At 51.0% G+C, this 17420-nt stretch overlaps 1 long non-coding RNA gene across 1 annotated transcript; it reads right to left on the bottom strand.

Annotated features, from left to right (window-relative positions):
• Positions 1-3320: 3320 nt before the first annotated feature.
• Positions 3321-16735, bottom strand: LOC128627704 (uncharacterized). The gene is made up of 3 exons (XR_008391996.1): positions 16319-16735; positions 5565-5716; positions 3321-4046 (listed from the first exon to the last, which is right to left on the bottom strand). It is a non-coding gene; the product is annotated as an uncharacterized LOC128627704 (long non-coding RNA).
• Between the last annotated feature and the right edge of the window lie 685 nt (positions 16736-17420).

Genomic DNA, 17420 nt, shown 5'->3' with positions numbered 1-17420 from the left:
GTGCTGAGAAAGCCCGGCCCTCTCTGGGCCCAGAGCGGGGACTCCTCCTCCTACCCACTGGGTGTGCTGAAGTATGCACGCAACTCAAGACACCAACGTCTGACACAGCGCTGCGCACACCAAACAGCACAACCCAAGCACAGACATGGGGGCCTGAGTTCCCCGGACCCTTCCTCTTTAGCCACCTCCCAATGTCCCGTTCCCTCGGGGTCCATCCAGACTCCTGGTGGCAAGCCGTCCTAGGTAGGACCTCACAGAGACCAAACATGAAAAGGTACCTGAAGAAAACCCAGGGAAACCTATTCTATACTCCAGCTCAAGGAAAGGCATTTCTCAATGTGACGACAAACTTCAATAGGCATAAAATACGAGATTGATCAATCTGACCAGATTTCCATATAAAGAAGACAAACACCAAACAACAAAGGAAAACCCAAAAGCAATATTTGGAACTTATATTATAGATAAAAGATTGATTTCCTTACTATTTACAAAGCTCATTTGGAATTTGAGGGATGTCATCAGTAACACATCTCTTTTCCTACCACGATTCCAAACCAACTTGTAATAGACGCAGGGATAGGCAGAGGAGACCCTCACATCAGCTTTATTCCAGACGGGGCATTCAGAGAGTGCACCTTACATGGGCAAGAATTGGGCCTCTGAATGCTGGACCCCAGAATGAAGCAGGACTTGGGGGCCATTAGGAGGGTGGGACTCGAGCAGCCAGAGGCCAAAACAAACACACGGGAGGGATGGGTACAGGAGAGAGACCAGAAGTGAGGACATACCAACCAAAAGGCCAGGCCTGTGAAAGTCCCCGCAGTGAAGACAGACGTTCCTGAGGACGAGGAGACACGCGCCCCTGCTTAGAGCACAGCTTAGAGGCGGGAAGGAAGGCAAAGGGCCCTTGAGCCCCCAGCCTCCGCTTCCCAGCCACCGTAACAGGCATCGAAATGGCCCTTGCATCCCTCTGGAATCTGGAGAAAATTGTCCTATAAGGAAACCAGAGCAAAGAGAAGTGGCTCGCTGCAGGCCATTTATCAGTGGGAAGCCCCTGTCACAGAGCTCCAGCCTGAGCCGACAACTGCCCCCAGACAGCGTCACAATGCGCGACCCCCCCCCCCCACCAGGGTCAGGACCAGCCAACGCTGCCAAGGCGTCGGCATGGCTGTGCCAGCGTGCACCACCGCTCACAGTGACAGGCGAGGGCAGCTCCCAACCAGGAGCACATCTGCAAGGGTGTGTGTGATGGTTGGTGTCATGTGTCACCTTGACGAGGCCAAATGCTACTCTGGGGGAGTGTCTGTGAGGGGGTTTCTGGGTGAGCCTAACATTTGAATCAGTGGACTGAGTAAAGCAGATTGCTCTCCCTGGTGTGGGTGGTCTCTGCCTAATCAGGTGAAGGCCTTATGACTAGAACAGAAAGGCTGATACGTTCTTCAGGATAAGGGAGCTCCTCCCGCCCCACTGCATGCGGCAGGACATTGGTCCTTTCCAGCCTTCAGGCTAAGACTGAAATATTGGGGTGCATGTGAGTGTCTGCGTGGGGGCAGTCACTGTTGAAAACTCTTCTCCACTTCCACCACGGGCGTGGGTACAGCGGCAGGAAAAAAGGACAGACTGCGGCTCTACCCGCTGCCATGGTGCACCCCAAGCATGGCTTCACAGACTTCAGACATCACCTCGTTCACAGAGACTCTCGCACCCATGAATGCCATGTCCTAATCTGTCCATTTGACCTTCCTAATAGACCACAAGTTACAAATCCAAGGGCCTGCAGGGGCCTGGCTGGTAACATAAATGTATGAAATGCAAGCGGTGGAGATGGGGCACCCCGTGCGCCATTCAAATTCATGTAACTGTTAAACACCCTGCTGTCAAAATAAAACACACCACCGAGTAACCTCTATGGGCTACAAGCTCCCACGCCTGGTCACAATGAAAACAACTAAAGTTCATATAAAAATAATGACGATAGTACTGCAATTAATAAACAGGAACTTTTCTAAGATAGAAAGAGAGCAAAATAAAAGTTCTCACAAAAATTCCTTGAGGGAGATACTACTATTACCCATTTTGCTTTAGCAAAAACTGAGACACAGAGAGGGTAAGTGGTTTACCTAAGGTCACACAACCTAGTAGTATCACAGTTGGTACTTGAACTTAAGTAGTTTGCAAAGTCACTGAAATTGGGCTGCTTGTGAGCTCAAGATCTGCAAGGGAACTAGGCTCTGTTACACGAAGGCGTGATTATTTATGTCTCTGTCTTATCTCTACAAAGTTGCCTAGAATCCTGAGCACATATCAGGGATTTCCAGCCACTAAATAGAACCTATATCCACCAAGAAATTCCTCTTCCTCAAGGGGGTCTGTCTGCTTGGTGGATTCACTGGGTAGTTGTCTCTGTTTTCTGCTTTCCTCAGTGTAGATGGACAGTCACTATTAAAAGCCAAGGCATTTCTGATGTCAAAGCCAAGGCCTTGCCGTGGCAGACCACCCACGCTGTGGAGGGACTACTCTGCACAGCTGTGTGGCCCTGGGCAAGTCTTCCAGCTGCAAGTGTCTTCGCATGTAAAGGAATCAGGCTGGAGGAGATAACTTCCTGCATTCAGCCAGGCCCACCAGACAAAGTTAAAAATAAGGTCTTAGGGCTTGCCTGGTCCACTCCAGCTGCAGTAACAAAATACCATAACCTGGGTGGCTTAAACAAGCATTTAGTCCTCACAGTTCTGGAAGCTGGTAACTTCAAGGTCAAGGGTCTGGCAGATTTGGCATCTGAGCGGATTAAATGGCAAGCCCCCTTTCTGGTTTGCAGAAGGATACCTTCTTGCTCTGTCCTCACATGGAAGAGAGAGGGCTCTGGACTCTTACAAGGGCACTAACCCATCATGGGGACTCCACCCACATGACCTCACATGAACCGAATTATCCTTCATCCACAAACACCATCACTCTGGGGACTGCGGCTTCAAAAAATGGACTTCAGAGAGACACACTCGGTCCATAGCAGGGCTGCTAGGTGAGCACAGCTGCCGAGAATGTATCTCGAAAGAGTACGTACCACACGCCCTTATTACAGCCCTCCCCGCCTTCCTTTCTCTCTGACCACCTGCTCACCAGCTAATGGCAAGTATTGTAATTCCGGGGAACCTCTGTCCTCTCTTCCAAATCTCCATTCCCAGACCACTGTGGATCCGGAGCCTTCACACCCACTCCTTAGGGAACACCAGGACTTTGAGTGTGGGCCAGAGGGTAACTAGAAACCCCTTTACTCTTGCAGTTCCCAGATTCAGATTGAGTTTGTTATGGAACTCGTTTGCTAAGAGCCAAATAAAGAACTTGCACCTGAAAAACACTGAACCTTATATGATACTTGGATTTCCAGAGTGTAAAACCGGAGGTTAATCTTATACCTCTGCACAGGAGAGAGAGCTGAGAAGTAGCTTTCCAAAGCACACAGCTGGCCCTGGATATCTTCCCAGGTCTGCCGGAGGTGGAAGGGTGGGTCGCTCCCCAAGGGCCAGACAGCCAATGCCTCCCCCGGTGAGGGGCCCCGCCAGAGGAATCCCATAGTGCCAGCTCCCTGGTAGTCCTGAGGCCTGGCATGCAGGTTGGGTAGGACGCTGCCACCACCTGGAGCCACCACCCACCTCCAGCTGGCGGTGGCACTTCAAGCCTCTCCAAGGGGCATGGCTTATGGTTCTCATGACCATACAAACAGCCAAAAGTCATGTTTAAGTGACCAGTGATCTAGGTCTCTAGTGCTTCTCAACAAGTCACCCCAACCCAATGGTGTTAAACCACGGTCTGTTATTGTTATTATTATTACTTCTCGGGATTCCAGGGGTTGACTGGGCTCAGCTAGTCGGTTCTCATCCTGGAGCCCTCGTGCGGCTGTGGCCAGGCAGTGGCTTGGGCAGGAGCTGTCCTGAGGCCTCCTCCCTCCCATGTCCAGCGGTGGAGGAAGCTGGGACTCGGCTGAACACCTCGGCACGGTCTCTCCATGGGGCCTGGGCTCCCTCCATCTTCATCGGGGTTCTGCCCTGTGGTGGGCAACATGGGGGAACAAGGAGGTTAAGACCATGGCATCCACCTTTCCATAAATTCAGGCTCACTTGGGAGACGCCACCCCTCAAAATCAAGAAAAACTGAAGAACCACAGGCAGTAGTTTGAGGCAGGCAGGGCAGACAAAGAGGAGGAGCTGAGTTGACTCCCGCCTAGAGGAGGGGTGACCCCCCAAGACCGCACCCTGGGGGCGGCATCCACTTTACATCACTGACGCTGTCCAGTCCCGCCCACTGCTGTTAGCACGTGTGTCTACTCACGTGTTTAGCTGTTTCGCTGTCAAACTGGGGTGAGTCTGGCAGGGGGGGAAAGCGGTGCCTGGCCCCCAGAGCAGGAGGGGAGAGATCTGTGATGATCTTATTCCTCACCCATCTTTAATCGTTTATTCTTTTTTTTTTCAGTTACAGTTTACATTCAGTATTGGCCTATATTAGTTTCAGATGTATAACATACTGGTTAGATAACCATGTACCTTAGAGAAAGGTCCCACTGAGAGTTCAAGGACCCACCTGGCCCCACGCTAATCATTCATGCTTGAAGTTGACCCACCTGAGGGAGGCGGAGCCGCCCAGAGCTGGTGTTGGGGATGCAGGGCTGGAGCCAGCCCAGGAGGTCCTGTCTAAGGCATCAGGCTACAACGGCCCGAGGGGGGTACAAGCCAAATCCTTAGACAGTACTGAGCACCCCCCAGCTTGGAAAGCCAAGTTCATAGCATGATCCCAAAGCCTATGGGCTGGTCTGACAGTGAAAAGCAGCCAAGGGCCAGAGACAGGCTGAAACTGGAATTAAATAAGGACTCCATCATGAGCAAGGGGTGCAGGGCATGCATGCCTGGATTCCCCCTTATTGGACTTCGTGCCTTGTGGTGTTTGGGTGAGTCAGACTGTCGACCGAGCAGCCTGATCTCTGCTTAAACGACGACAGTGACAGTGAAGAGTCATCGAGTGCCTATGTGGGACAAGGACTCTGCTAGCATATTTCATTTGATCCCTTTCGCAGCCCAGCAAGGGGTCATAATCTGCATTCAATAGACTGAGCACACTGAGGCTCAGAGAAGGGGAAGTATCTGCTCATGATCAAGCGTTAACTATGACCCTTGGCCATCAGACTCTGCCCAAATAGGTAGTGACCATGATGCACCTGTGATGGCAGTTTTCTCTTTTTTTCCCAATGAGAAAATGAAAAGTAAGTGACTTGCCTGAGGTCCAACTAAGCCAGTAAGGGGCAGAGTGGGAACTTGAACCTACTCTGATTCCTCAATCTAAGCTCTTTCTACTGCTCCAAAGGCTCTTATCTGGGGGGGGGGGGGAGAAGGGGGTGGCCTGCAGGCCAGAGTAGCCTGGCACAAAGTAAGAAGGAAAAAAATGCAAAAGAGAGCTCCATGTAATCCCAGCAGGGGAAAGAGGGTGGGTCAGGAACAGAGCTGAAGGCCTAGGCAGGGAGCAATGCTAAGCATATGCCACCTACCACTTTTCACTTAAAAAAAGAAAGGCACCTTGTGAGTCTTTAAACCCCTGTCCTCCAGAGGGGGAAGGGTGGGCACCCCAAAGAGCTGGACACCTGCTCTCCTCGACCGTCTGCTTCCAATCTCTTATCTGGCCTGGCACACGTCTCCTCTTCCCGGGCTGTTTTACGGGGTCTTCCTAGCTGGATCCAAAGAAAATATTCATTTTGATTACAGAAAAGAGGCGCATCTGCCGGCCCGGGTTTGTGGGAGAGCCCATAATCCCTGCATCTTACCTCTCGTTAGCCTTCTTCTCCGGGAAAGACATGCCCTGCTCTTTCAAGGCGAGGCCATAAAACCGTGACAGCTCGCTTGCACACCGAGCTGATTCGGGAACATGAAACAGCCCTTCAGATAAGATATACAACTCAGGTGTGGGAGTGAGTGGGCCCGGGTCTTAAAACCGAATCAGTTGTTAATTCCATTTGGTTTTATGGATCTCTCTGGGCAGTTCCCTACTGTAGAGCATCACCAGTTCCAACATTTCGGACATAGTTCCCATTAGCCCTCTATTTGAAATTTTATGTTTCCCCTCATAAAAGCCTTTAGCAGATTAATGTGCTTGGGATGTTTATTCATAAGTACAGCTGGTCTTCCTTCGAGCCGCTTTTATGGTTGAGTTGCCTGAGCATGCCTTTTGTGCGGCGGCAAACCCAGCCACCAGGATTGTCTCGGAGATGGGGACACACAGGGCGGAGGAGGGGCGGGGTGATGGAGGACATCAGGCGGGCCCTGAGTGTGCCCCGAAAAGAAGCATTTGGGGGCCTTCTTTGGCCTGGCTGCCATCATGCGCATGGGAATGGACCGTGTGCGGTGGTAGATTTGGAGGGAACCTAAGCCAGCCGTCCTCCTCTCCCACCTTTCCTGTGGACCCCTCCCTTCAACACGTCAGGGCTGGCTGGACCGTGACCAGTCAGGAGCTGTCCTCCTTTGAGCCGAAGAAGAGAATCAAGTACCGAGCAAGATCACCGAAGGCACTGGAATCTTGGATGAACAGTCACTTCTCAAACGGCTTATAAATTTCTCAATGTGCACCATCCTTTCCTTTATCGTCCTGCTTTATTATATTTGCACTAAAAATGAACAATTTTGTGAGTTTTTAAAGGTTTGGGGCGGAGAGGTGACTTTGTTAAGGACACCAGGTCGCATGTGCTCGTTCCACAGTTGGCTACCTAGGTCTCCTCCCAGGAACCCTCTTCAGCAACCTCACTGAGGGGCGGCCCCGCCCTCCCCTATCTCTCCCTGGGAGTGGAGGCAACCCTGCCCTTCGATCAATAGAAAGTTCTGCCTCCCTGCAAGTCTCCTTACCTGGCAGGTTCTACCTCTGCCGTCTGGGGCCACACAGTCTATTTTCTTTCCTTCCTCCCTTTGAGCAAGTGGAGGACCATGACTGGCCCCCCAAAACCATCCTTCCCCCAGGCCACGTGTCCTGGGGCCTCCCACGCCCAGAGCAGGCCTCCGTGTGACGGTCAGCTACCTTCTCTGCCATCTCCTCTGGACTGGTGGGCCCTTCGGTTGGTGAGACTGCTGAGGGCTTATGGGCCACTGTGCAGGGAGGCGGTCTTGGCAAAGGCCAGCTTTGAACTCACGCTTCTGGACTCGGGGGAGAAATATTTTTTTATCAGCCAGATGTCTCTTGATTCCCCAGATGTTATCAGAGGCAGCAGACACCCGAATGAAAGAAAGTAGGAGAAACTTTATACCAAATGGCAAGAGAATGATAGGCCCTTGCTTGCTCTTGCCCTCTTGTTCATGAAAATGTTTGGTAATATCCAACAGCACAAGAAAATGCAATCTAAGTAGCAAAAATTAAAAACTGCTCATGTGGTCTCTCCAGAGAAATAGATGCCACATCCCCCCAAAAACCCCCCGTGAGCCCCTTACCTCCTTGATTTGTTATTGGTGTTCAAAGGCCCCTAAGTGTCAGGAAGGTCTTTCCTGCCCCCAAAATCTCAGAGACCAAAGGGAGGGAGGTGGTAAAAGCAACTGGGGTCATGGCCTTAGGTCATTTAAGGGAACAGATGAACAGTTGTTGGCATAAATAATCTCTTTAAAGTACTAGTGATTTCAACAAAGATGAAGCCGTGGGACCTAAAACTTTCCATTTGACTCATGGCAAGACAGAAGGCCCGGGGAAGTCGGGAAGAACAGAGATTCACCCACCATGCACCTGGGTCCTGGATCGCACCACACTGTGGGCACCCCATGGGCACACTCAGTGGCCACACTCATGATAAGACATCCTCATTATACATGCCCTGACTACACATAGCCTCGCTTTTACTGGCCTCACCTACCTGGTTAAGCTCCTGGATGTAAATCCTTTTATTCCTTAAAACTGGCCAACATTACAGATTACGGTCCCCCAGAGGAGAGGAGGTCTTCTGTTGGAAAAGTCTGGAAGCAAACTCCCCTATCTCCCCTGCTGGCCGTCACCCTGCCAGGCACTCCCAGCAAAGACCGGGGATGCTCCGGACCATGGCAGGGGGAGGCTCTGACCGGACAGGGAAGACTGCCTAAAGGAGAAGAGGCCTGGGGGGGAGGGAGGTTGAAGAGGCAGGGCCGGGGAGGTGGGGATTCGGGAACTCTGCATTCTGGAGGAGTAGAAATGAAAGGAAGTTAGCGGCCTATGTGCAGAGGGAAGAATGGACCAGTTTACTGGGCACAGCTGTCTGACTGGGGACTTGTGAACGTCGATGCTTGGCAGAAGCTAATCTCCATGGTGCAGAACTCCAGTGCCTGAGAAACATTGGCGCCCCCTCCGGAAGGTCAGAATCTGTCTGGGTCTCTCCACCATGCACGGGGCTCACACTCAGACCTCCCCACACGGGGTGGCACCTTCAGGGTGCTTGCCTCTAACTCCAAGGGAAATGATTCCTTCTTCCCGCTGCTACAACCCCAAAACTGGGGTCTTTCCTTATAAGAGGCAACAAAACTGTAATCTTGTCTCTTGGACTCTAGAAACTGCAGCTGTGGTGTTTTGGAGCCCTGACTAACGTGGCCTCCGCCAGAGACAGATAGTTCACCCAACTCCCGGGAAGGCAGAAAAGCACACAGGGGAGACTTGCTCCAGCACTAACCAACCACTCCCCTCACGAGGACAAAGCTTCCTTCCAGAGCTGCTCTGTCTGCAGGCTTAGACCTGAGCCACTCAGGACAGCGCTTGCTTTCCTGTGATTGCTGATTTCATAGACAGCCCGAGTGTAAGGGATTTGATTGCTCTCTTTTAGACCTTTATAGAGCATCCAACTCTTCCCCCACCTCTCACGGAACAAGAGGTGGCTTCAGGGAAATGCCCCAGTGATCCCACCCCCTCCCGGGCCTCAGACCCTACCTCAGTTCAGTGAAACGTCTGATCTGCTTGCCGCGTGCACGTGCCCGCCATGAAGGCAGAGGGGACCAACAAAGTTCTCAGAGGAGGTCACACACATGCACACCAACACATGCACACTCACAGAGGTGTGCACACACATGCACATGCACACACATATGTACACCCATTTCCAGGCCAGTGGGTCTTAAGAGCATGGCTACGCCCTCACTTACCCCAGGGAAATTAATTCACGTGCTGAATAAGGTTAGTTGACTCATCTGCCCTGCAAGGAAGACGTTAAGTGACACAGACTGAATCACCCTCCCATGAAAGACTCCATAGCCAGTACTGAGTATCCTGACACACTGAATAATACTGTACATATATGTTTGGGCACGTGTGAGCATGCAAGGGGGCCAGGGGTGATAGGGCATGCAGTCCTAAGGGAAGCAGGCTCCAAAACTCGGGGTTGCGTATGTCATGCCCAATACCCCCGAGCCAAATTTGAGGGCCCCCACCATCTCCACCAGGGTGTGGTCATCAGGTTTATGGCACAAGGCTGGGAGGAAGAGGGGTGAGGAGCCTGTCTCCTTGGGGCTGGCAAGAGAGGCAGCAGCCCCTGGAAGTGGCCCGAGGGGGTCACGCCTGGTCCTCTTGCTGTCGCTCTCCCCCAGGGAGGGCCAGCTGGCAGCTCCAGGCTCTGTGTCCCATGTGATGTGGCTCCCTGTGACATTACCATCCATGGACAGACAGCTCCTCATCTCTGCTTCCAGCTCCCCTCACGTCTGTCCTCCTGACCTTTCCTGCATCCAGGCCATCCCTGTTTGGATTTCATGTAGTCAACTTCTAAAAAATAAGTTGTTGCACCATTAACAAAGCCAGAGGAGGGTTGTTAAGTTTATTTGCTATATAGGATGGCAGCAATAAGCAGCCATCCTATCGTCCCTTTAACCTGTGCAGGCCGTCAGATGTATCATTCCATCCTGTTGAGCCAGATTTTTTAAGGTGATGTCTAAATTATTCATAACAAGTAGTGGGTGTGGGGAAATGGTGTCAGCCTCCTGGGACAGCGGGGAAGAGTAATGAGGTCAGGAACACAAAGAGCTTCAAACATGACTGAGTGCGGGGCCTGCAGAAATTGTTGACAGAATTATTCCCACCATGCCCCCATTCCCTGCGATCTGCACCACCATGGGCACACTTTCCTGCATGAGGGGCTCCTGCCTGGACCCCAAACTCTGCCCCCCGGAGGCTGACCAGAGAAGGTAGCAGCACCTGGTGGGTGCACCTCATTGAGGCTGATTCCCGTGTGCTCAGGGAAGGGACGCCAAGGGGTGTCAGAGGAGAAGACAGCTCTGAGCTCCCTTCCAGCCTTCTGTCCTACCAGCCGTCAGCCCTCCTTTGTCCATCAACTCCCAGGGAGGACTCAGGCTCCTGCAGGGGTTCGGGTGGAGCACACCAGATCTGTCATGTGCGTGAGACCAGATCTACCTGGGACGTGTGATATCCACACCAGTGAACACAGTCACCCCCTTTGCAGGTTCTGGGCTGCAAAAGGCAAAGGGAACCCCATGGATTCTCTAGGTCATGTTTCACTTCGGATTAGAAGAAAACCCGCAGAAAAATAAAGCGTGTCCCTCAGCCCTGCTGTGTAAACAAGCGCTTGATAACCCACGAGACAGTTTTCATTTCTTTATGGAGCGGCCAGTGACAAAGATCCAAAACCAAACCTTCTCTTTTACGGCTATTTGGAAAAACAACAAGGAAAACATTTGTTTTACCTCTGGGAGCTGCTACAACCAGCCCCTCCTTCCCCAAACAGCCTTTCTGTGGTTCTTCTGCCTGGACCGGCTCTGGAGTCCACCGGCACCCTGCAGTGGGCCAGCACAAGGCTCATGGGTGAGCCCAGGCCCCTCTGAGCTCCCTCCCTTGGAGGCATGACTGGGATCTTCCCCATAGGTCCTTGCTAGCCCATAAGGTTCCTCTGTGCAAATTAGAAAAAGACGGCCCCGATCTTTCAGATGCAACTGTAGCTTGGCAGGCAGACAGGGCCTTCTGCAAATTAGAAAAAGGTGCCTCACCTCCAGATCAGTGGTCTGAAAAAACTTTCCTTATCAAGAGCCAGATAGTAAATATTTTAGGCTTTGCGAATCATAAGTTCTCTGTCACAACCACTCAACTCTGCCATTGTCACATGAAAGCTGCCATACATGACACATCAACAAATGGGTGTGACTATGTTCCAAAATATTCTTATTTATAAAATCAGGACCTGACTTGACTCACGGACTGTGTATCCTCCAGATGGACACAGCCCAGCATCAAAAGCTTGGCAAATGGAACACAAGTTAAAACTCATCTGCTGCTCATCGTAAGTATCCTTGTGCCAAACCTGCACATCCTAGGTGCTGACCCTGCCCCCCGAATCCCCAGGGTACCAGGGACCTATGGGCACAAACTTCTTGGACCTGGAAGGGACCACCCCAGTGAGTCTCAGCATCCTTCATGCCCCACCAACACTTCCTGCTCCAACAGCCTCCAGCCCGTGGGTCTCACCAATCGGAGCACCAGCTCCTGGAGACCCAAAGCCCCTTCCTTGATCCATCAAGCAGCCCGAAGGCAATGAACTGCACTGAGATGACGTCGAAATGAGACTCTTCTGTTACTTGAATCATAGAGATAAGGTCTGCAGAAACAGGAAGTCCAGCGGAGCCAGATCCCAGGGACCCTCAGATGAGCAAAGCTGCTGGGCCCCCGAGACCTCTTCTGGGCAAAACACCAGTTAACCTGTGAATAATTGGCTGGAGTGGAAGATTAGGATGGTTGGCAAAAACAAGTTACTTCTGGACATTTTCCAGTTTTTCCTCAAACCAGTCTTCCAGTTATGATTAAAATATGCCAGTGGCTTCATGCAAACCGTGGACAGTCTACAACCTTGCAACACAAGGAAAGTGGACAGAAAACCCATTTCCTATAGCTCCAAACAGCAGCCATGGCAGCAATTTCTGGGAGCACTGGTCTGACTTTAAGTGGAATATTCTGTTATATTACTCACCCTTCACTTGACCTTCATAAATATCAAAACATTACCATCCTGCATCCTGCCATTTAATTCTTTTCTGTCATCTAATGAGGCCACATTTGGTTAGAAGGTCACTTGTCACTTCTAACATGGAGAGAGACATATCACTTTAATGAAGCTCCTAATTCAGAGCAAGTCATGAAATCGTGGACAAGATGACAACACGTGCTGGCCGGGAGACCCTGGAGGCCCTCAGACTTGGCCGGACCCTGATGGGATCACACTGAAGAATGAAAAACAACCAGGGAGGCTGGCACTCCTGCCTGCGTGAGCAGCAGAGTCTGGCCGATGTCCCTCTGAGTTCAAGTATCCAGAAGAAAGTGCGGATTCATGTTCAATATATTTTACAAGGTCCTATAATTTATCATCCTTCGTTTTTCTTTATGCATAACAGATTTTTCCTCAGTTAAAGAGCACATCGGGGCTTGGTTGGATGGGAGCAGGACCAAGAGCCACTTGTGTTTTCCTCCCTCCGTGGAATGGAAGGTCACATGGCTTCTTTTCCTTAAGACAGCTTGGCAAAGTTCCCACAGAGAGAAGTGCTAGGAAGAAGCACATGGCAGAGGCACGGATTACGGATATACCCATGCTTCACGGTGGGGGAAGGAAACCAGGCAAATGGAATCCTCTAGATAGCAATGATAGTTAGAGTGACTGCAAGTACAGCCTTTCTGAGCAGCAAAAGCAATTATCCAGACCCAGAACCCAGCTCAGGTGGACAGGAGCCTGCACCCAGTGGGGGTCAAATTTTTGAGGTCAAAGACATGGAGCTTGGACTTGGCCAGAGGAGGCCAAGCCCTTTCAGATGGCTCATTCAGCGATACCCCACTGTATCGCTGGCAGGGGCCAAAGTCTGCCCAAAGACCTCCAATAGTGATGCTTCCTGCCACGGCACAGTCCCTGCTGGACAACACACACCCAGGGGGTGAGATTTCACGCTGGTCACCTGCATGCTCCTGAGGTCAATAACATTCTCCAGTTTGGCCAATAAATGGAAAACCATATTGTAGTTGATGCAAATGCCTGTGGAGAGCTTTAGTGTGAGAGTATGAAGAAGAGCTGTCAGCTCTTTCCTCTGTTGAGAATGGAAGAGGAAGAACTCTGGAGAGGGGAGAGGTCTTCCCCATGCAACTGGTGGGCGCCTGCCTGGGAGGGAGAAAGGGCTTTAAAAAGAAGGGCAGGGGGCACCAGAAAGACTGAGAGTCAGCCTGGTGAGCTGTTCCTGCAGTGACCGGGACAGACTGTATTTTCCAAAGGTGAATGCAGCCTTCTCTCTCTCCTACCCACAAGCTTTGCTGCAAGTGGATCTAGGCACTCTACCTCCCTTGGATCCAGGAGGACCCTTGACAGTTTTGACATGTAGACGATGCTGGAGACAGCACTAGATCAGTTACCCTTCATGCCTCAGACACACTGGCTCTGGGAAATCAGCTACTGTGCTGTGAGAAGCCCAAGCCCCTTGGAGAGGCCAAATGCAGGTACTCCACTTGGGTGGCAGCCCCACGGAGATCCCACGGCTGGCCAGCATCCAGGGCCCACCACAGAGATGAGCTGTGTTAGAGGTCCAGCCCTTCTGAGCATTCAGATAATGTCAGCTTCAACCACCACCTGGCTGTAGTCACAGGAGAGTCCCCCAGGGGAACCATCCATCCAAGCCTGGCCAACCCACAGAACTTCTAGAGATCCTAAGACACTGTCGTTTTAAGCCACCAAGTTTCAGAATGCTTTGGTGCATATCATTAGATAACCAAAATACATGGTACAGAATGAGCAGACCAATCAGAACAGATGCCGCTGGTGGTAGTAGGGCTGGGGCAGGCCTCGGAGGCCTCCTGCTCTGCCAGACATCAGCCTTTAATGCCTGGGTTGGGGGGAGTCCAGAAATTACTGGGGGGCAGGGAGCCACAGTGGCAGAAGGACAGTCAGGGAGATTGGGACAGCAAGTGTTTCAATATTTTAACACCAGTTGGGATATACTCTGATCTCTAGCCGGGTGTCATCCCGGCCCCCTCACCCTGGAACTCAGACCTACGTCCCTGCTGGGCTCCATCAGATGTGGGAAGGCAAGTATACCCAGATTAGGAAGAGTCAGTAGGTGCCGCTCCTGGGAGTCAAGAGTTCCCCAAGGACACTCTCACCTTTTTAGAACCTTTTTCTATCTGTGATTGTATTTGGTCTCTTTACAGTGGCCCTGGGGTGGGGGGGCAGATGTCCCTGGCCCCCATTTGACAGATGAGAAAATCTGAGGTCCAGAGAAATTATAGAGGGACAGAGGCAATAATGGAAATTGTATTGGTCAGGACACTTTGTTGCTAGTTCTAGTTCTGACACTACCCCTGTCTGGGACCTTCAGCCACAGCTATGACTTCATAAAGCCTCCCCATCTCTGAAGTGAGAAAAGTAGAAAAATGAGCCCCAAGGGCATCTCTGGCATCAACCGGGAAGGAGATGGCATGGTTAGAACATGGTCTCAAGGCTCTGATTCCTTCTCTAGTGCTCACACGACCGTCCCTCACTGCCTTGCTAAGATGTTTCAGCATCATCGTGCAGCGGGGCAGCCAAACCCTCTCCCCAGCTCCTGGATGGGAGAATGTCTCCAGGTGCACCCCTACAGAGGAGTTTCTCTGTCTGTGTCTCTGTCCCCAGGCCTTCTGTCCTGACCCTCATGCTTTGTGGGGCAGTGTGTCTGGGGGTGAGGATGGGGAGAGTTGAGGAGGGGCTCACTCTGGACCTCAGCCAGAGCTGCCCAGGCTGGCTCTGAGTAAATCCTGCTGTCCCCACACGGGAAGCTGCTAATCCAGGCAGACCCTGTCTCATTCAGGGGTCCAGGGCCCCTGTCCTGACCTAGTCCTCAAGCAGCTTCAGGAGGTGATGAATCTCTCCTGAGATCGTGTGGTTTCCAGGAAAGCATTCCAGAATCCGAAACCGGCTTCAAAGGAATGCGTATCTGCTCACTCCCGCCCTGGCTGGGCACCAGCCCAGGGCGCCTTATTCTTATTAGGCTGGAGATGTCTTGGACACTAAGCTTGAAAAATGCACCGAGGATTTCAACACAGATGGGGAATGGTGTGAGTGTGCAGAAAGCCCCATTGTTGGCAGCACCAGATTTTCTCTGAAAGATGTTTTGGGGCAAGTAATTCAATTCCTCTCCATCTCACATTTTCCAACTTTGAAATGGAAATGGGATTTTTTTTTTTTTGGTCCCACAACCTTCCTATACCTGGGAGGCTGGATGGGGTGCGCTCCCACTGGAGCTGAAGCTTCCCTTACATGCTATTGGAAGGTGCAGTATATCAAACACCAGAGTCAAAAGTGGAGGAGACTCTGCAGGTAGAGAACAAAGGCAGGTGTCCAACCTGGGGTGTCAGAGGACAGGGGCCGTGCAGTGAAAAATGGGCTGAACAATCTGGATGGATCAGGTTGGAATGAGCAAGCGTGATTAGAGAGTGATCAACAGGGACAAATTCCCGACAAGGGCACCACCAGCCCCTTCCTCCACATGCGGACACATGTGCCTGGTGAACAAGGGTGAGAAGGAGGGGCCCCCGGGCCATTAAGCAACTTGGAAGGAACTAGTTATTCTTTATTTGTTATTTATTTAACCTCATCTGCACCTGGAGATGAGGCTCCCGTTGGGAGTCCCGCCTCATAATGACTAATTTTATGTATCAAATGCAACAAGCTACAGGACCCAGATATTCCACGAAACATTAGTCTGGATGTTGCTGTGAAAGCATTTTTTAGGTCATATTAACATTTGAATCAGTAGACTTTGAGTAACTCAGATTATCCTCCATAATGTGGGTGGGCCCCATTCAACAGTGGGTGGCCTTAAGAGAAAAAAGAGATTTTAACTCCCCCCAAGGAAGAAGGAATTCTGAGCAGACTACCTTCAGACTTCAGACTTTCCCGTTGATGCTTCCCCGGGTCTCTAGCCTGTTGGCCAACCCTGCAGATTTGGGGCTTGCCAACCTTCATAGTCACATGAGCCAATTTATTAAAATAAATCTACCTTGATATATCAAAGTCCGTACCTACGTAACATAGACCTACATATCTATAGATAATCATGCATCACTCATCAACAAGGATACACTCTGAGATACGCGTTTTTTCAACAATTTCAGCATGGTGTGCACATCACTGAGGGAACTTACACAAACCTAGATGGTTAAGCCTGCACACACCTGTGCTACATGGTGTATAAGCTACAAGCCTATACAGGATGTCACTATGCTGAATACTGTACGCAATTGTTACATGGTGGTAAGTATTTGTACATCTAACCTTGTCTAAACATAGAAAAGGCACAGTAAAAACATGATGTAAAGATTTTTTAAAATGGCTCACCCGGGTAGGGTGCTCACTGTGAATGGAGCCTGCAGGACTGGAAGATGCTCTGAGTTGGTGAGTCAGTGGCAGAGTGTGAAAGCCCAGGACACTGCTGCACACCACTGCAGACTTTGTGAACACCGTCCCACAAGCCCTCTTCGTTTTTGGTTCCACTGACTCCATCTGGCACAAAGGGCTTTCTCTCACGTTGAATTGAAGAAAGGAAGAAGAATTATCAATGCTTTGCCTCATTACAACCAGAAATATTTCCAACGTGCAAGGACAGGCTGGCTCCACACCACCTCAGAAACCGTTTATTAATTTACCCTAATATTTATCATGGTAGTTCCTGTGGACCTGCATCTTTGTACAAGGTCTTAGGCTCTCGACAAAGAACACACGGCAGTGTTCTCTGAAGACCACAGGCTAGATCTGGGAGGGCCGGAGCACCCTCGGCATGTGTAGCGTTGGGGGCCTCCATCTCCTCCTCTGTGCTGAGCCAGGTTGAGGCTGACTGATCGGGACGTAACCTGTGCACTCGACACTGAGGTGCTGGGAGTGAGGGGGACTCGAGGGCTCAGCCCTGCAGAGACTGCTCCCATCAGAGAAAAATGAACTCTTCCTGAACCAAAAATCCTTCCATTTCTTACAGGAAGTTTGGCTCCATTATAATTTTATGGGACTACTATTGCGCATGTGACCAAAACGTCATGATGTGGCACATGACTGTATATGCATCAGAGGAGAGAGGGAAGGAGGTGTAGGAATGATGTCCGGTTGGTGATGAAGTGGCCTGTAAGCAGATGATGAGAGTCCTGTGGCAGACTGATTTAGCAGCCCCTTTGCCTCAGTAAACCCAGAATACATAGATGTTCCACCAAGCTCCTGTTCTCATTCCTCTTCTCCTCTGACTCTACACATTGTTCCTGGTTGATTTAATCTTATCCCATCTCTTAAACCCTGTCGTCTTCTTGGATGATTCCCAATCTGTATCACTGGCCCTGACTTCTCTGCTGAGCTACAGAACAATGCACCCAACCCCTTCTGGAAATACCATTAGAACCTCACCCTCAACATGTATAAACCAAACTTACCATCCTCCCCCTCAAAAAACTCTGCT

This window comes from Artibeus jamaicensis, unplaced genomic scaffold (assembly GCF_021234435.1).
Source record: "Artibeus jamaicensis isolate MK-2021 breed Jamaican fruit bat unplaced genomic scaffold, CSHL_Jam_final contig_465, whole genome shotgun sequence".
NCBI classification, from domain to species: Eukaryota; Metazoa; Chordata; class Mammalia; order Chiroptera; family Phyllostomidae; genus Artibeus; species Artibeus jamaicensis.
This window is presented reverse-complemented; position numbering and strand designations above follow the sequence as displayed.